We start from the raw sequence: 20,645 nt of genomic DNA on the forward strand, positions 1-20,645 counted from the left end.
TTTTAACTAGGTGTGCTCTTGTCTGCTTATAAAATGAGACCTGTTGCCATGCTGTGGAAACTGAGGCTCCACAAAACTCTCAGGATGGGAGACACAGTGTTGGTAGGGCCTGTCTTCTGGGGGAGGGTCCCACTGTGTTGGGACTGAGGCAAGTGTGACTGGTTTCAGAGGAAGGTTCCAAAAGAGCATGGGGGTGTTTGGGCTTAGTGTAAGCAAGTGAAGTAGTAAGTGTGAGTGCTGTGCTGGTTCCTGTAGGTGGCCCTGTGGTTATGCTGAGGGACAGGTGAGGGAAATGGTGCCTGCTAGTTCCTTGGCTCTCAGAGGGATCTCTCCATGAATGCTGCCTCTCTGGCACACACTCCAAGATGAGCAAATAACCTTGCCACTCAGGTGTTCTTCAGATCACTATTTCTAAGTTGTGTATCCAGGGGCTGTTTGTCTTGCCTTTTCTCCAAGAGGAGCACCAATGCCTCTGGGCTCTCCTCAAGCCAAGCCTGCTGACCTTTAGGAACTACAGTCTTTAAGCCCTGCTGGTGACAAGAACTCACAAAATTCAATCTGTCTAGCTTTCCAAGACAATATCTATGGGGATTTGTTTTCCCCATACACTCCCCTGTGTGTTCGTCTGAGGCTCCCTCTCCACTGCAGTGGCACTCTCCATTTCTCTCCCACACCATGTCTCTGTACTTCCTACCTTCTTCAGTGTGGCCTCTTCTCTGCCTTTAGTTGTGGAGTTTGTTCTGCCAGTCTTCAGGTCAATTTCTGAGATATTTAGGATGATTTGATAGTTATCCAGTTGTATTCGTGGGACAAGGTGAGCCTAGGGCCCTCCTATTCTGCTGCCATCTTCCCTTAAGGAAAAACTTGTGAAATGCTTCCTTGAGCAAAATTTTGAAATGTTTTATGCAGAAATGTATCAAAAGGGTGTTAGGCATACAGGAAAAAGAGGTAGTTAATGGCAGAAGAATCATTAGAAAAACTGAGATTTAGAGATCTCATAGATGAAAAATTAGAAACATTTTTTTTTAATGGAGAGAAGATAGTTGGATTCTGGTTAAGGACTGTATGTGAGAGTACATACACTAACAATGTCTGCTTAACCACAAGGAGCTCTATGTCTAGTTCTGCTTGATTATGAAATATTATCTAAAACCGGTGCTTTCTTCAGAACCAAATGCTTTTTAAGTATTTGACAAGATTGTTAGAGAAAGGGCTTGTATTTTAAGACTCCCAGAATTATTATTAAAAAGTTATTCCTTATAGATCTATTTAGTCCCTAAGAGGGTGTTACATTTTGTTATTTAATCCATGTATGAGTATTTTACTTCCAGGGCTCATCTGCTCTGACCAAATCCATAGAGAGCCTCATGATATAAAATAAGAATGCCATAATAATGTTTCCATTAGTAAGTGGATGCTTTATATCTTCTGTAAAATGGTAATTTTATAGTATAATGCTGGAAATATTTTTTAAACATTAACATTTATTAAATACTAATTTTATTGCTATAAAGACAGATATGGTTAAAAATAGCCACTCACTTTTCCCACTTTGAAATATATATGCTAATTTATTTCCTTCTTTTAAAAGAACTAAGGGGGCATCTGGGTGGCCCTGTCGATTGAGCATCTGACCCTTGATTTTGGCTAGGTCATGATCTCGTGGTTCCATGGGTTCGTGCCCCACATCTGGCTCTGGGCTGTCAGTGCAGAGCCTGCTTGGGATTCTTTCTCTTCCCCTTTCTCTCTGCCCCTTCCCAATTTGTGCTGTTTCTGTCTCTCTCTCAAAATAAATAAATACTTAAAAAAAATAAAAGAACTAAGCACAAAGTATGAAGTGGGAAGTATTTAGGCATTTGACAAATATGACTTCTTGAAATATTCAGGTTATGTATGAACATGAGGAATCTTTCTAATAAAAGGGCAGTTTATTTGTTTGTATCCAGTAGTATTTATAAAACAAAATATATAAATTCAATAATTTATCTAAGCTATCTCTTTCAAAATGGAAAGCCAATATATTTGCTGTTTGATCGAGAGAGAGGAGAAGTGGTGGGGAAAGGAGGAAGTGGAGTTAGAGACTATACACAAGGTCATCATGTTTGGGTTAGGAGTTGTGGTAGATTATAGAAATGACCACAGATTCTTCCCATTCCTGTAAACATGTCCCTTTGCAATGTCACCTTTCAAATCCTCTAACAAAAGTTGGTATCTACTCTGTCTTGAAGCTGGGTGTTTGCCCTCTTGCTACATTTTAAGGGGGTTTACCCTGTTGCTACACTTGAAGCTCATAGATCACCCATATGCTGAAGGTATGAGAGGCTGTGTTGAGGAGACCCAAGGTGCCGCAGCCAATAATCTGTCAGGATCTGGCCAACAGCCCAATAACCACCAGTCATGTAACTAAGGCCATCCTTGAACATCCAGCCAGCTTACCTGCCAGTTGATGAAAGAAGAAAGAGAGGCATTATATGTTGATGAAAGTGTTAAACAATTAATAGTATATACTATTTATATCTTTTTTGCTGGCCATTCTTCCTCAGAGGCCCATAGGCAATAGCCATGGTACCCATCTAGAATAGCCTGATCCTGAGCCCCACTTCCACAAGCTTGGCAGCAGCTTTGTGGCTCAACCAGATAGCACAGAAGATCTGAAGACCCAAGGCCCAGCAAGCCAAGGTAGGCCACATTGCCCTGTGCCTCGTGTCTGGGCCCTTCCAGCCTATAGTGAGGTGAAGGCTGGCAGGGGCTTTGGTTTGTGAGTTAAGGGTGGCTGGAATTCACAAGAAAGTGGCATGGACCATTAGGATCTCAGTGGATCCAAGAAGGTGGAACAAGTCCACAGAGTCTCTGCAGGCAAACATGTGGCCCCTGAAGGAGTACCACTCCAAAATCATTCTCTGACCCAAGAAGCCCTCAGCTCCCAAGAAGGGAGACAGCTCTGTTGAAAAACTCAAATTGGCCACCCAGCTGATAGGACCAGTCATGCCCATACAGAATGTCTACAACACGGAGAAGGCCAGAGTCATCTCAGAGAACTACAATGGTTCACTAGCATTTGCATGACTCATGCCAATGCCAAGCTCGTTGGCAAAAAGGACCAAGGAAGCTGAAAAACAGGATGTTGAAAAGGAAAAAGGAAAAAATAAAATGCCATTGGCAACTTGTGATAAAAAGTACATATATATTTCTAAAATTGTATGCAGTTAACAGCACAACCTCAAAAATATAAAGCACACGTTGACAAAACCAAAAAGAAAAACAGGAAAAAAAGAAAAATCTACAATCATAAAAAAATTTTTTAACACACTGATAGGAAAAGTGAAGAATAAAAAAAATAAAATTTGAATATAACAATTATAAACTGACTTAACGGATATCTATAAAGCACTTATTCAGCAACTATAGGATATATCTTCCCAAACCTCCTCTTAGCAAAATTGACCTTGTGCGTGGCTGTAAAACGAGTCTCAACACACTTCAAGGATTAAAATCATATAAAGTATGTTCTTTTACATAGTGGAATCAAGTCAGAAATGAGAACTATAAAGATAAGTTTATTTTTTTCTAAATTTTTATAATGTTTATTTAATTTTTTGAGAGAGAGACTAAGTATGAGTGGGGGAGGGGCAGAGAGAGGGAGACACAGAATCTGAAACAGGCTCCAGGTTCTGAGCTGTCAGCACAGAGCCCAACGTGGGTCTTGAACCCACAAACTGAGAGATCATGACATGAACCAAAGTTGGATGTTTAACCGGCTGAGCCAATCAGGTGCCCCTAAAGATAAGTTTAAAATCCAATAGGATAAGGAATAAACCACAGTAGAAGTTAGAAAACATTTTAATTTAATAATATTGAAAACATTACATTTGAAAAATTGTCCAATGCAACTTAAATAACATGTCAAAAGAAATTTATAGTCTTACTTGCATATATATATATTAGAAAAGAAGATCTGAAAATCCATGATCTATGTACCCATCCCAAGAAGTTAGAAAGAGACAGCAAATTAAACCTAGAAAAGAGAAGGAAGAGATGATAAAGACAAGAATAGAAAGTAAGGGAACATTTTACAGAAAATCAGTAAAACCAGAAGTTAGTTCTTAGAAAACACTAATAAAATTGACAAATCTTTAGCAAAATCATCATGAAAAAAGAAAGTATTAAATACCAATATGAGGAATATCTCAACAAATTGTAAAGACATTTAAAAAATAATAGGAGTTTAGCCATAGAGAATAGCTGATGCTAGACTTGTCCTCCTGCCATAAATAAGCAACTAGGAAATTGGGTATAATTTATGATGCTGCTCTGTTTAGACATTGGACTACGGATAGCACAATACTGTGATCCTGGAGTGAAGAAATACAAACAAGGTGAACCCCATGATCACTCTGCTCTCTGACTGGAGAGCCTTTCCAGATTGCAGCATAGGAAACGGCAAACAGAACAGAGCGCAGAGATCCCAACTGGGAGACCAAGATTAAAGTTCAGGGAGTCTAATAAGGCAGCTGGAATGGGTGGGGCAGAGTATATCAGGGAGAAGGGAAGTGTGCAAATAAATAGTTCCAGATGTCTGGTTCTTAAGTGTGTTGCTGAATGCTAAACTGAGCTTGAATAAAGTAAAACTCTACGGGGCAGGGTAAAGAACTACCAGGATGTTGTAAACTGAATAATTCCCATTGCTCACATAGGCTTAGGAGATGTTCAAATTCTGACTGGCTCAGTTAGCTCTTCAGAGTATTCTACCAAGCCTTCACGGAGGAAGTAATGCTAATTCTACACAATCTCTTCTAGAAAATAGAAGAGGGAACACTTCCTAACTCATTTTATGAGATTAGCATCATCCTAATACCAAAACCAGAGACCTCATAAGGAAAGAAAATTATAGACCAATAACCTTCATGAACATAGAGACAAGAATTCTCAATAGACATCGTTATGTATGGATCAAATTATAAGGAATTACAAAAAAACCTAAAACTAATGATTGTCTTTAGCAAAACAGAGAATGCAAAGTCAGTTTACAAAAACTGCATGTGTGTGTGTATAAATAGGTAGATAGGCATACATAATACTTACATATGTAATACATGTGATGCATACACACACACACACACCCCACAGTGGAAAATAATATTTTTAAAATAATTTACAAGAGCATCAAACAATATGAAAGACTTGGAAATAAATTTAACAAAATATGTGAAAGACCTGTACACAGAAAAGACATTAATTAAAGAAGTCCTAAATAGGTACACCATTTTCGTGGATTAGAAAAATCAATATTTGTAAGATCTCAGTCCTTCTTAAATAGATTGATGTTTCCAATACAATTCTAATAAAAATTCCAGCAGTCCTTTCCATGGAAATTGACAGATTGATTCTACAATGTGTGTGGAAATGCAAAGGATCTGGAATAGCCATATGATTTTGAAAATTAAGAACAAAGTTGAAGGACTTACAATATCCAATTTCAAGACTTTCTATGAAGCTGCAGTAAACAAGACAGAATGGAATTTGTGTAAAGATAGAATATAGATTAAGGATAGAGTAGGGAGTTCGAAATTGACTTATACATGTATGGTCCACTGCTGTTTGATAAAGGTGGCAAGGTAATTCAATTTGGGACAGGACAGTTTTTTCTAGTAAATGGGGCTAGAAACAGAATATCCTGGTGGAGAAATAACAAATCTTGACCCTTAACTCATTTCATATGCAAAATTATCTAAAAATGGACCTAAACATCAGATATGAAATTATAGACCTTTGAGAAGAAAACATGGAAGAATGTCTTCATGTTTTGGGGTAGCCAAAGATTTCTTAGATAGAATACAAAATACATACAAGAAGAAATTAATAAATTGGTCTTCAAAATTTTTTACCGACACTGTTAAGGAAATGAAAAGGCAAACTACGACTGTCAAATTATTTGCTATGCATATAACTAACAAAGGTCTTATATTCAAGATGTATTAAGAACTGCATAACTCAATAAAAACAAAAAACCCAATAAAAATCAAGCAAAAATTTAAGAAAAAAATTTTAATGTTTATTTTTGAGAGAGAGCATGAGCGAGGGAGGGGCAGAGAGTAAAGAAGACACAGAATCTGAAGCAGGCTCCAGGCTCTGAGCTGTCAGCACAGAGCCCAATGCGAGGCTCAAACTCATGAACCTCAAGATCATGACTTGAGCCAAAGTCAGATGCTTAACTGACTGAGCCACCGAGGTGCCCAAAAATTAAGCAAAATTTTAGACAGTTCATAAGAGAAGGTATGTGAATGACCAAAAAACACAGGAAAAGATGTTCAAAACCATTAGTCATTAAGGATATGCAAATTAAAATCACAATGAACTATCACTACACACCTACTAGAATGTCTAAAATTTAAAAGATTGGCAGGAGCAGGTCTTGGTGTAAATATGAAACTTTCATGCATTGCTCTTGGGAATGTAAAGTCACACAACCACCTTAAAAAATAGTTTGGCAGTTTAGTATATAGTTAGACATTCTTTTAGTGTATGACTCGGCAAATCCATTTATAGGTATTTACCCAAAAGGAATGAGTATATGTTCTCACAAAGACTTGTACACAAACGATGATAGCCACTTTATTATAATAGCATAATAGCCAAAACCTGGAAACAACCCAGAACAAATTAAATATGGAATATTCAGGCAATGTAATCCTACTGAACAATTTAAAAAACCAAACTACTGATACATGAAACAACATGGATGAGCTCCAAAAACATGCTGAAAGAACAAAGCCAGACATAACATAGTATATATTGCATGATTGCTCTTCTAGAAAATTCTAACATGAACAAAAATAATCAATAATAGCAGAAATAAGATCAATGGTTATTGGTGACCTGGAGGTGAGGGTGTGGGTTGGTAGTGATTACAAAAGGAAATGAATAAATATTGAATGTTTAACATTTAAACATTGAATTTAAATTTAATGTTAAATAAACGTTGTTTATTTCTCTTTATTTAATAAATTTAAACATTGTTTAACATTGAACATCTAAGAAAAGAAGGCTTTTAGGAAACACTTCTAAGGAAATTGAAAATTGAAAAGCTTTCCACAAAGAACCTACAGGCCTAGAGGGTCAATTTTTCCAAATATTTAAGGAAAAAATAAGATAAATCTTGCATTTCTTCTAGAGAATAGGATGTGAGAGAGTTCTTTCTAATTATTTTATGTCCTCAGCATTATTTTGATATCAACACCTCCAAAATCATTAAAGAGTAAACAAAACATGAAATAGAATAAAGAGTACAGAATAAGAAAGAGATGACACTTGTCACTTGTTTCATGTTAAATATTTCTTACTGCTGAGTAAATTTTTTTTTTAATTTTTAAAAAAATGTTTATTTTTGAGAGAAAGAGAGAGAGAGGGTGTGAGGAGTTGGGGAGGAGCAGAGAGAGGGAGACACAGAATCCAAAGCAGGCTCCAGGCTCTGAGCTGTCAGCACAGAGCCCATCTCAGGGCTCAAACCCACGAAGCACAAGATCATGACCTGAGCTGAAGTCAGATGCTTAACTGACTGAGCCACCCAGGCACCCCATTGCTGAGTAAATTTAATATCAATGTATATGGAATATATACACGTATATATGTATATATACCATGTGTGTATAGAATATAAGTACATATTCTATATGTGTATATATCCATATATTCATATATATATGGATATATATATATATATAGTCATCATGTCTAATTCAGAATATATGCACAAATCAATTCTATGTAGATCTTTTAAAAGATTAACAGATTTTATATCTTAGAATAGTGTTTCATATTTTAGTTTTCTGCATTTTACAGAAAAATAGACAGTGTAGAGAATTCTCATATACTCCCTCTTCTCTGCTCACAGCTTCTCCTAGTTTTAACAGTTGGTCAACCAATATGGATATATTTTTTAAAACTAAAGTTTACAGTTTACATTAGGGTTCTTTTGATGCTGTACAGTTCTATGAGTTTTGTACATAAAGTCATGTATCCATCATTACATAATCGTACAGACTGGTTTCACTGCCCTAAAGTACCCTTGTGCTTCATCTATTAATCCCTCCCATCCCATTCCATGAATCTCTGGCAACCACTGATTATTTTTAAATTTTTATTTATTTTTTAAATTCTAGTATAATTATCATGCAATGTTATATTCATTTCAGGTATACAATATAGTGATTCAAAATTCTGTACATTACTCAGTGCTCATCACAATAAGTGTACCCTTAATCCCCTTCACCTGTTTCATCCATCACCGCCGCCCCATCTCCCCTCTGGCAACCACCAGTTTGTACTCTACTTAGGAGTCTCTTTTGTTTGTTTGTTTGTTTGTTTTTAATTTGTTCATTTGTTTTGTTTCTTAAATTCCACAGTGAAATCATATGGTATTTGTCTTTCTCTGACTTATTTCACTCAGCATTATTCACTCTAGATCCATCCTGTGGTGTTGAAAATGGCAAGATTTCATTCTTTTTTATGGCTGAGTAATATTGTGTATATGTTATACATATACATATACCACATCTTCTTTGTCCATTCATCTACCAATGAACATTTGGGTTGCTTCCATATCTATTGGAAATAGTGCTACACTAAGCATAGAGGTGCATATATCTTTTCAAATCAGTGTTATCATTTTCTTTGAATAAATACCCAGTGGTATAATTGCTGGATCATATGGTAATTCCATTTTTAATTCTTTGAAGAACCTTCATACTGTTTTCCACAGTGGCTGCACCAGTTTGCATTCCCCCCAACAGTGCATGAAGGTTCTCTCTTCTCCACATTCTCACCAACACTTTTTATCTCTTGTGTTTTTTTTTTTTTTTTTTTTTTTTTTTTTTTATCTCTTGTGTTTTTGATGTTAGCCATTCTGAGAGGTGTGAGGTGATATCTCATTGTGGTTTTGATTTGCATTTCCCTGGTGATGAGTGATGTCGAACATCTTTTTTATGTGTCTGTTGACCATCTGTATGTCTTCTTTGGGAAAAGGTCTGTTCTGCCCATTTTTAAATTGGATTATTTTGTGTTTGCTATTGGGTTGTATAAGTTCTTTATATTTTTTGTATATTAACCCCTTATTGGATATATCATTTGCAAATATCTTCTTCCATTCCGTGGGCTTTTTCTTTGTTGATGGTTCCCTTCACTATGCAAAAGCTTTTTATTTTGATTTATTCCCAATAGTTTAATTTTGCTTTTGTTTCTTTTGCCAAAGGCGACATGTGTAGAAAAACATTTCTTTCTTTTTTAAAAAATGTTTATCTATTTTGGGAGAGAGAGTGAGAGAGACCTCAGGGGGGTGGGCAGAGAGGGGGAGAGAGACAGAATTCCAGGAAGGCTACGTACATGCTGTCAGCACAGAGCCCGATGCAGGGCTCGATCTCACAAACCTTGAGACCATGACCTGACCAAAAATCAAGAGTCAGATGCTCAACGAACTAAGCCACCCAGAGGCCCTGAAATATGTTTCTAAGACTGATGTCAAGATTACTGCCTATGTTTTCTTGTAGGAATTTTATGGTTTCAGGTCTCACATTAAGTCCTTAATCCATTTTGAGTTTATTTTTACGTATAGTGAAAGAAAGTGGTCCAGGGGCACCTGGGTGACTCAGTCGGTTAAGCATCCAGTTAAACATCTGAGTCTTGATTTTGGCTCACATCATGATCTCAGGGTCATGAGATTGAGACCCGTGTTGGGCTCCATGATGAGCATGGAGCCTGCTTAAGTTTCTCTCTCTCCCCATCTTTCTGCCCCTCCTCTGGTCAGTCTCTCTCTTTCTTTCTCTCAAAAAAACAAAAACAAAAACAAAAAAACATTAAAAAAAAAAAAAGAAAGTGGTCCAGTTTCATTCTTTTGCATGTAGCTGACATTTTTTCTGGCACCATTTCTTAATAAGACTGTCTTTTTCCCATTGTATACTCTCGCCTCCTTTGTTGTAGATTAACTGACCATATAGTCATGTGTTTATTTAGGGCTCTCTATTGATTTATGTGTCTATTTTTGTGCCAGTACCATACTGTTTTGATTACTATAGCTTTGTAATATTTCTTGAAATCTGAGATTGTGATACTTCCAGGTTTGTTCTTTAAGTTTGTTTTGCTATTTATGGTCTTCTGTGGTTCCATACAAATTTTAGGATTGTTTTTTCTAGTTCTGTGAAAAATGCTTTTGGTGTTTTGATAGAGATTGCATTAAATATATGGATTGCTTTGGGTAGTATGGATATAATATTGGTTTTTCTAATCTGTGAACATGGAATATCTTTCTACCTGTTTGTGTCATATTCAGTTTCTTTCATCAGTGTTTTATGGTTTTCATAGTTCAGATCTTTCTCTTCCCTGGTTAGGTTTATTTTTAGGGATTTTATTCTTTTTGGTGCAGCTGTAAATGGGATTGTATTCATAGACTGCTATATGCTTAGGATTATATATAGACCTCATAGTAACCACAATAAAAAACCTATAATTGATATAAAAAAATAAAGAGAGGGGCGCCTGGGTGGCTTGGTCAGTTGAGCGTCCGACTTCGGCTCAGGTCATGATCTCACGGTCCGTGAGTTCGAGCCCCGCGTTGGGCTCTGTGCTGACAGCTCAGAGCCTGGAGCCTGTTTCAGATTCTGTGTCTCCTCTCTCTCTGCCCCTCCCCTGTTCATGCTCTGTCTCTCTCCATCTCAAAAATAAATAAACGTTAAAAAAATTAAAAAAAAATAAATAAAGAGAAAAAAATCCAGATATATCACTAAAGAAAGCCAGCAAACCATGAAAGAGAACAGGAGTAGAAAGGAACAGAGAAGAACTACAAAATCAATTGTAAACCAAGTAACAAAATGATAAGAAGTAAATGCCTACCAATAATTACTTTGAATGTAAATGGACTAAACACTCCAATCAAAAGACATAAGGTGGGGCACCTGGGTGGCTCTGTTGGTTAAGCATCTGACTCTTGATTTCTGCTCATGTCATGATCTCACAGTTTGTGAGTTCGAGCCTTGTGTCAGTCTCCATACTGACAATGCAGAGTCTGCTTAGGATCCTTTCTCTCTCTCCCTTTCTTTCTCTGCCTGTCTCTCTCAAATAAATAAATAAATAAATAAATAAATAAATAAACAGACAGACAGACAGACAGACAGACAGACATAGGGCTACTGAATGGATATAAAAGCAGGACCCGACTGTATGCTGCCTACAAGAGACTCATTTTAGACCTAAAGACACCTGCAGATTGAAAGTGAGGGGATAGGGATACATCTATCATGCAAATGAATGCAAAAAGAAATCTGGGGTAGCAGTACTTACATAGAACAAAATAGAGTTTAAAACAAAGACCATAATAGGAGATAGAAGGACACTATATAATTGTAAGCTGAACAGTCCAAAAAGAAGATGTAACAATTGTAAATGTTTATTCACCCAACATGGAAGCACCCAAATACATAAAGCAACTATTAACAAACATAAAGGAAGAAATTGATAGTGATGCAATAATAGTTGGGGACTTTAACACCCCACTTTCATCAGTGGATATATCATCCAGATGGAATATTAACAAGGAAACTGTTTTTGAATGACACATTGGGCCAGGTAGACCTAACTGATATATTTAGAACATTTCATCAAAAGGCAGTGGAATACACATTCTTTCAAAGTGTACATGGAACATTTTCCAGAATTTATATTAATAACTGGTGTTTTTTGGATTTTGTTGGTTCTTCTTTTTCTAGCTCTGTTAGGTGGAAGGGTTAGGTTGTTTATCTGAGATTTTTCTTTCTTCTTGAGGTAGACCTATATTGCAATAATGTTCCCTCCTAGAATAGCTTTTGCTTCATCCCAGAGATTTTGGACCATTGTGTTTTCATTTTCACTTGTCTCCATGTATTTTTTTTTTATTTTTTCTTAGAGTTTCTATTTCTCTGCTTACATTATCTGTAAATTCTTGCATGTTGTTCACTTTTCCTGTTAGAGCTCTTAACATACTAATCATAGTTATTTTAAATACTAGCCTGATAATTCTAAAATCATGTCAAATCTGAGTCTGCTGCAAAGCTTTTTGTGTCTATTCAAACTATGATTTTTTTTCCCATTAGTATGCCTTTTGATTTTTTGTTGAAAGCCAGACAGAATGTATTGACTGGGCAAGAGGAACCGTGGTATATAGGTCTTTAGTATGAAATTTTGTTTATCTGGCTAGAAGTTAGACTATGGCTACAGGTATCAGAGGCTTCAGGTTCTTCTGGTATCTTGTTTTTGTTTCCTCTGTGTATTTGGGTTTTCCTAGTAACTTCTTAAATAGTCTGTGTCTTGCAGCTGTCTTAGTTGTAATCCTTTGTTATTTATCCTGGAGCTCTGTTGATATGATGGTAAGATATTAGGAAGGGAAAATGTTCTGTTATCTCATAACTGTGTGTACACACACACACACACTTACATAAATTATACATATATGTTTATGTATTTTGGCAAGAGTCCCTGGGCTGTGACTTTCAGAACAGTTTCTTGGGGTTCCTCCCTGCTCCCCACCCCCACTATGTGAGACTGAGAGACTAGCCGAGGGTTGCATTGGCTAATTGTCCTTGCCCTGGTAAAATAAGGCTTTTGCAAAGTAGTTTCCCTTGGGAGCTGGCTTTATTACAGAGACTAGAAAGAGAAATAGAATGCTGTAGGCACATTTCAAAATGGATAACTTCCCCGTGTGTATATTTCAAAAAGATTACTTTTCCTCCTCTCCGTGCTGGAAGCAAGAGGCGATTTTTCTCACTCACTATGACAACCTTGAAGGTAAAACTTATGAAAGTATTGGAGTCTCCCTAAGGCTGGGCCCTCTGATGTTTTTAACTTTCAAGCTAGTTCATATTGGGTGTCCAGCAATTTGTCAATTACAATTTAAGCATCCCTATGGGTGCTGGCTTCAGACAGTAGCTTCTGCTCCTGATAAGTGGTGAATTTCTGTATTTGCCTGTCTCCAGTTTTTGAGGAAATGGTTTGCTCTGTGACCAGAACTTTCTTACGAATCTAAGGAGAGTTACTGATTTTTTGTTTGTTCAGGTTTCTTCTTGCTGTGAGGACAGGAGTGATGACTTCCAAACTTTTCACATCCAAAGAGTGAAAACCCAAAGCCTTCTACATAGAATTTAGAACTAAATATGAAAAGTAAAGTAATGGAACTTCTGTAGTAATCACATATAAATGTATCTTCATCACTTGAGGCAGACAGATATTCTTATACAGGTCCAAAAAAAGCACTAATTATAAAGGAAAAGGTGGATAAATTGGACTTCATTAAAATTTAAAACTTCTTTTCATCAGTGGACATCTTTGAGATGGTGAAAATACAACTCAGAGTAGGAAAAGGTATTGACAGTACTAATAGTTTTGGCAGTACAAAGATTAACATCCAGCATGAAGAACTCCGGTACCCAAGACTTACATTCAGATTATGAGAGGAACTCCTACAAGTCAAAAAGAAAAAGACAGCCCACTTTTTAAAATGGACTAAGATCTTGACCAGGTACTTCTCAAAGCGGATACCCAGGTAAAAGAAAATCTTATTAAATGTTACTCAAAATAAAGATTGCCTTAGGAACAGTGTGCGGGTTGGATTGGGAAGAGGTAGGAATGAAGGATCAGGAGTCATTAGCAATAGCCAGGTGAGATGTGAAGAGGGCCTGAACTAAGGTAGTGTGGTTAGAGAGGAAGTTGGTACAGTTAGCTGAAATCAGGAGTGCAAGAAGAATAGCAGGTTTGGCTGACTGTATATGTGTACGTAGGCTTAGTTTGAAACATGTCGGGATTGGGCGCCTTTGGGATACCCAGGTAGAAATGTCTCATAAACAGGTCAAATGTCTAATTTCAACATTTGTGGTTGTCATTTGATTGTTTAGCTCAACAAGGCTCAATAAAGTGAGTCAGCAAACGAAATCATTTTACCTGTAACACCTTCCTTTACATAAGAATCTCTTATATCATATAAATAAGAAACAAGTGCCTTAACGAATATCGTGCTCTCCACCAGTGCTTTATCCCACTTAAGGTGAATTTTCATGGCACAAATTTCCCCCTCAGAAAAAAGGTACAAATTCTTGCAAGAACTCTGTAAGAGGTGAAGATTAAATGACCAAAGGATGTAATTACCTTATCATTAAAGATTCTGGAGTTTACAATTATACTGTTGGAGCTCCAAGGTAATTATATGACTAAGAAATATTTTTCCTACTTATCTATCTATACACCCAGTGTGAATCAACGGAAAAGATAAGAGACAGAAGAGAGAATCCTTTATAACAATTTGGGATTACACAGTAAAAACTTTCCTTTATCAAGAAAACCTAATCAGATGATGATATACAAACTACTTTAGATGTATAAATATCTGGTTGTTACCTCAACTCCCCAGGAGTTCATGAGTGGCTCTCCTAATATTATTTTTTTATGTATCATTGGTCGTTAAATTGCAGTCATTTGTAGCATGAGACAATCTGAATAGACCCATTGTCCTTAGATGACACAGGAATAAACAATATATTAATAATTAAAGAAGTCCATATTCAACCCATCTGCACAGTTGACCCTGACAGATCTTTTTTTTTTTTTTTTATGTTTATTCATTTTTGAGAGAGAGAGCAGAGACAGAGAAGGGCACAGAGAAGGGCAGAGAGAGGGAGACACAGAATGTGAAGCAGGCTCCAGGCTCCAGTCTGTCAGCACAGAGCCTGACGCAGGGCTCAAACTCATGGACTGCAAGATCATGACCTGAGCTGAAGTCCGATGCTTAACCCACTGAGCCACTCAGTTGCCCAAGTCTGCCAGATCTTATTGTTAGATTTGCTTGATTGAAAATCTCTTCCTCTCTTTCTTTGTCCCCTACACAACTTCACAATAGACTTGGAATCCCTGGGCTACTCCAGTATCATTCAGGGCTTGGTTATTGAATTGTATGACCAAACTGTCAGTGAAAGCAATTTGTATTCCTACACAGTCCATTTATAACAAATCACCTTTTTTTTTGTTAGGATATTATCACTATCCCTACTTTAGCCAAAATGCTAATAAAGAAATTACATCATTTCTAAGACCATGCTGTCAGTCAATCAGTAATGGAGTTTGGACCGGTACTGGGAACATCTAGGTACTGATTCAAGACCACATCAGTTCTCCAACAGAAATGTTTTTAAACTTAGCAAAATTTCAGTAAATTATGAATGATGGAATTTTTTTCTTTTTGAAGAAAAATTTAACAATCTTTACATAAATAGCTGCTTAAGAATTGAAAAATGAAACAAGTTTAAAACCTCTAAAGCATAAGTGCTTGTCTTAGGTTTTGTTGTATAAATTGATTGAAATATAAAATAAAAATAAACCTAAGTGGGGAGGAATTAGAAGGGGACAGAAATGTTTTTAAACTTAGCAAAATTTCAGTAAATTATGAATGATGGAATTTTTTCTTTTTGAAGAAAAATTTAACAATCTTTACATAAATAGCTGCTTAAGAATTGAAAAATGAAACAAGTTTAAAACCTCTAAAGCATAAGTGCTTGTCTTAGGTTTTGTTGTATAAATTGATTGAAATATAAAATAAAAATAAGCCTAAGTGGGGAGGAATTAGAAGGGGACATTATAGAATATGTCACTTGCCCCCATATATTTCTTGCTTTTCTGATCAAGTTAGAATTTTCAGCTTTTTTTTGGTACCTTTTCCTTATGGAATCCAGCCTCAACAGTGAAAAGTGGAAAAAGCAATTTTGACACCCGGTGTAGAAAGAAAGGAAGGAAGAACAAAGGAAAAAAGGTGCTAGGAAAGGAAGGAAGAAGGGAGGAAAGAAAGAAGGCAGGGAGAGCAGCAGGAAGAAAGGATAGAAGGAGGGAAGGGAAATCTAGACGTGAAATATAACAGGAATGGGCTAACTTCCAAAAGATAAGGCCACATAGGCTGAAATCCTATTTGGGCTCTGATTTTAGAGGAATTCTGCCCATACCTAGAGGGACTTTTGACTAAAACCTGTGAAATCTAATATTCTGTTATGAATGTTTAATGATATCAGGAGTTTTATCAATGTATTCAAGGTCAAGAAATGTTTCTTTTAAAAATATAAGGATATGAATCCTCCTTTGTCAAACTCATTAACAGAAAATGGTATCTTTATTATTTGCCAGTGGATTCCAATCAATTATTATCTAATGCAAAAATAATCCTAGGAGCTAAGATTAAATATTATTTAAATCATGGAACCAAGCCCTATAGTCAGACATGACCTCAATAATGCAAATGTATTTGTGAATAGCTGGGAAGACAAATTCATTTACAAAAACAGACAGTGTCAGGAGAAGATTAAAATATATATGCACCACATAGATGAAATAATTGTAATCAGGACAGTGGAATTACCACAATTGGAGAATTTCACTGAATAGCTGAATTTCATGTATAACACAATCAAATTTTCTGCCTCATTCAGTCTCACCAGTGTTCATTTCCTAGATGTTCTGATTAACTTAAACTGTGGTTAATTGAACACGGAAATTTCCAGAAAACTATAGACAAGAACAATTTTCTATGGACAATTTCTACCTATACTTGTAAGACTTAGAGGCCATATAGATAGAATGAGATAGGCGAGATGAATTATATTTTTACTAAATGTCTGTCTGGAACTAAGAGATTTTATTTGTGAGGATGTAAAGGAAGGAGCTATAAAAATACTAAGGTTAAAGCATTTATTTGAAAAGAGGAATATAAATAGTTATGAATGAATTTCATTGTTCATTGGTAGAAAATATTTTAGACAATTTCAAAGTTGCAGTCTTAAACTGAGCTTGCATTCATATGTTATTTTATAAAGGGAATTTGCCATTCAAGTGCACTTTAAAAGCTAGTCATTCTTGGGGCGCCCGGGTGGCTCAGCCAGTTAAATGTCCGACTTCGGCTAAGGTCACTATCTCACAGTCCATGAGTTCAAGCCCTGTGTTGGGCTCTGTGCTGACGGCTGGTAGTCTGGAGCCTGCTTTGGATTCTGTGTCTCCCTCTCTCTCTCTGTTCCTCCCCTGTTCACACTCTGTCTCTGTCTCTTTCTCAAAATTAAAGATTAAAAAAAATTTAAAGCTAGTCATTCTTTTCATCATGCTAAATTAGAAAATTTCAGTAAAAGGCTTTACATGGGTTAAAATTAGGAGTATGTTTAAAAACAACTATCCTTACTTGGACACTTGTAGATTTATTGACTCTTAGTTTTCACATCTAGATGAATAATTAAAAAACACTGCTTACCTTAATCTGTACATTTCTCCATTATACCCTATGTCCCCACTCCTTTAACTAAATTGCTCAGCAGTTCTGCATTGCTGCCAGTAGTCATCAGACAATATGTTCAGAATATAAACAACTGGAAGATGATATTTTCATAGTATTGGTATTTAATGTTGATGAAATTGATATCATAGGACAAGCCATTTCTTCAGGTGACCTCGCATCTTACTTTGACCAGAATGTGGGACTAGTCCCAGTTATCTCACTCTATTACTAGAGCAATGTATTGGTAGTCATAGACTCACAGGGCTTAAAGGTCTATTAATTAAAGCTATCTTAAAGATGAATTCACCCAATCTTGAGTCTACGTAATGTCTACCAACCCTTGGTTACTATTATCATTTTAGTGCTGATGTTACTAATGTAAACATTTATCAGTATTTGTTATAGCATGCCCACATATGTTATCTTTTAATTCTTGTGACCATGAGCCATTGGCATGTTTTCCTGATTGGATTCAATCATCACTAGACACTCAAGAAAATCTGAATTGTTGAGACAGGGTTTGTGAGAACAGTCTGAGATCTGCCAGTATTATTGATAAGAGAGAACAGCAGCAAGATAAGAGATAGGACATTAAAGGTTGATAAGCCTTGATATTTACATCTGAAATAATTCTATAAAAGACATGAAAATATCAAATGTTAGAACTGGAAAGGGGCACCTGGGTGGCTCAGTCAGTTAAGCATCTGACTTCGGCTCAGGTCATGATCTCACGGTTCGTGAGTTTGAACTCCACATCGGGCTCTGTGCTGACAGCTCAGAGCCTGGAGCCTGCTTCAGATTCTGTGTCTCCCTCTCTCTCTGCCCCTTTCTCACTCATGCTCTGTCTCTCTCTCAAAAATAAATAAAACACACACACACAAAGAAAGAAAAAGAAAAAAAAAAGAACTGGAAGTAACCTTGATCTGTCCAGGCTGATACTCTTATTGTACACGTAAGGAGCCACAGTGGATCACTGACTACTCCAAGATCACACAGCTAGTGAAGGAATATTCTCTGGGATACCAAGTCAAAAGCAGCATGGCTGGAAGTGGAGGGAGTAGAGAGCAGATGGAATAAGTTCATAAGACTATGTTAAGACTGTGATGAAAGGACAGTGGAGGAAGCAGTGAAAAAGCAAGAATATGTGATGCTTGGAGAAGGTAGTCAAAGGGTAGTGTCTTTTTTATGTACACACTCCCACTACATCAAGCACAGCTGTCCCGCCCCAATGTTAGAATATAGAACAAACTACATGTTTTTCTGAAATCCTGTGGTCTTTCTGTCTCTACTACCTCTTTAAGTGACTCAACAGTTGTGTGTGTGTGTGTGTGTGTGTGTCTGTGTGTGTGTGTGTGAATGCATGTGATTATTTCCATTTTGACCATTACCTTCATTTATTTACCCCCAGCATAACATAATTACAACAGATTGAGAGTTAACAAAAAATAAAAAAGAAAGAAAGAAATCCTGCAATATATGACAACTTGGATGAACCTTGAGGGTATTGTGCTAAGTACAATAAGCCAGTCACAGAACACTAGTGTTTCTTGACTTGATTGAATCATGTAAACATGATTCTACTTATGTAAGTCATCTAAAATAGTCAAACTCATAGAAGCAGAGAATTGAATGGTGGTTTCCAGGAACTGGGGGGAAGGTGGGTGGAAATGGGGAACTGCTAATCAACAGGTATAAAGTTCTAGGGGTGCCTGGATGGCTCAGTCGGATAAGCGTCTGACTTCTGCTCAGGTCTTGATCTCATGGTTCGTGAGTTTGAGCCCCGCATCAGGCTCTTTGCTGACAGCACAGAGCCTTGCTTTGGATCCTCTGCCTCCCTCTCTCTCTGCCCCTCCCACCACCTCAAAACTAAACAAACATTAAAAAAAAGTTATAAAGTTTTAGTCATGCAAGATGAGTAAATTCTAGAGTTCTGTGTTTATAATTTACAATACTGTATTAAACACTTAAAAAATCTGTTTAAGAGGGTAGGTCTTATGTTAAGTGTTCTTATCACAATAAAATCATACATAAATAAACCAATCCCTTGCTTCTAATCTCAAAAAGCATTTATTTAAATTTAAGAATGAGTCAAAAAGAAAGACAGTTACCACAATTATTTAAAGAAAACTTGAAATGTTATAGGTACTTTACTGATTACCTGTCCCTTAAGTATAATGAAATAATTAGACAAGTATTTCCTATTTATTTTTCCTTTTTGATTTTTGTAGAAATTAATAGAATCTTTGAATATCTGGTACCGGAAGATAATGAAACTAGTGATTTGGAGCAGTAGAAGAACTCACGGGATGAAGTTTCACATTTGGTGAGGCAAATAGAGTTTTTATAGGACTTACTGCCTTTGAAAACTCTTGAAAATTTGCTTAGTGGTTGGTGACTCCTGAAACATATCAAACCTTGAAAAGCTATCAGTGAACAGGATGAGAAATTCTCTTTCAAATGCAGTTAGAGGCACTGTAAAAATGAGCAATTCTAAACCTATTGCACAATCAAAATTGCTCAAAGGAACTACCATCCCAAAAGGTTTGCATGTTTCTCTTATCAGTCAACCAAGATGAACGGTAAATTCAAGAAGTCTTATTATTATTGCTTTATCCATCTATCTGTTCCTCCATCTATTGTTCATGTATCCATCCAGTGTCTGTGGCATGCCTGATTTAATGCTAGGTGGTATGCTAAAGTATTTTAGGTACTGTAGAGCAACAGCATGCTCACAAATTTCCTTTGACTTTAGACTAAGTTCTTGATGCCTTTTCAGTAAAATATGCCACAGAGAATGTAATGACTAAACATAATCCTTCCAAAACAAGCAGAATATGTGTGAATTATTAAGTCTTGGCTGTGTCTGAAGTTTTAGTTCTAAATGTTATAAATTGTTTTCATTTTAATGCAAGTAATACATTAATCCATTTAATTTGTTAACAATTCAAATATTCCTGGCAAAGCAAAAGTACTGTTTCCCAGCCCAAGTGTTTGATGTGTGTCCTTATAAATGGAAATGTATACATTTCCATAGTTTTTATGTCAGTAGACTCGTATGCATTGTTCTGCATCCAGCTTTTTGCACTTCATACATCTAGCGGATAATTCATTGCAGTCATCTGGAAAATCTCTCTGTAGCTACTAGGGAATGCATGTTTATCATTGGTTTAATAGTCACTTTCATGTGTCAGGCAGAAAGAGAAACTATAATATTCATCTTGTCTAATAGTTAATGTTGTGAGGCAATTGTGGAGGGATGGCCAATTTTCTGGTGGTTTTCTTTCTAAATTTATGCCCTTCTACTGAAGAGTTGAAGAGTTAACATAGACAA

At 36.4% G+C, this 20,645-nt stretch overlaps 1 long non-coding RNA gene across 1 annotated transcript in view; it reads left to right on the forward strand.

Moving 5' to 3' along the window:
• The window catches only part of LOC109253286 (uncharacterized), a 34,089-nt gene extending 13,818 nt beyond the window's left edge, over positions 1–20,271 (forward strand). The window contains exons 2-3 of the long non-coding RNA XR_002074318.2: positions 2,544–2,679; positions 19,543–20,271. This is a non-coding gene — a long non-coding RNA (uncharacterized LOC109253286). The remainder of the gene's footprint in view (positions 1–2,543; positions 2,680–19,542) is intronic.
• Positions 20,272–20,645: the final 374 nt, after the last annotated feature.

The sequence above is a fragment of the Panthera pardus genome, unplaced genomic scaffold (genome assembly GCF_024362965.1).
Source record: "Panthera pardus isolate Hobbes unplaced genomic scaffold, ASM2436296v1 HiC_scaffold_24, whole genome shotgun sequence".
In the NCBI taxonomy this organism is placed as follows: domain Eukaryota; kingdom Metazoa; phylum Chordata; class Mammalia; order Carnivora; family Felidae; genus Panthera; species Panthera pardus.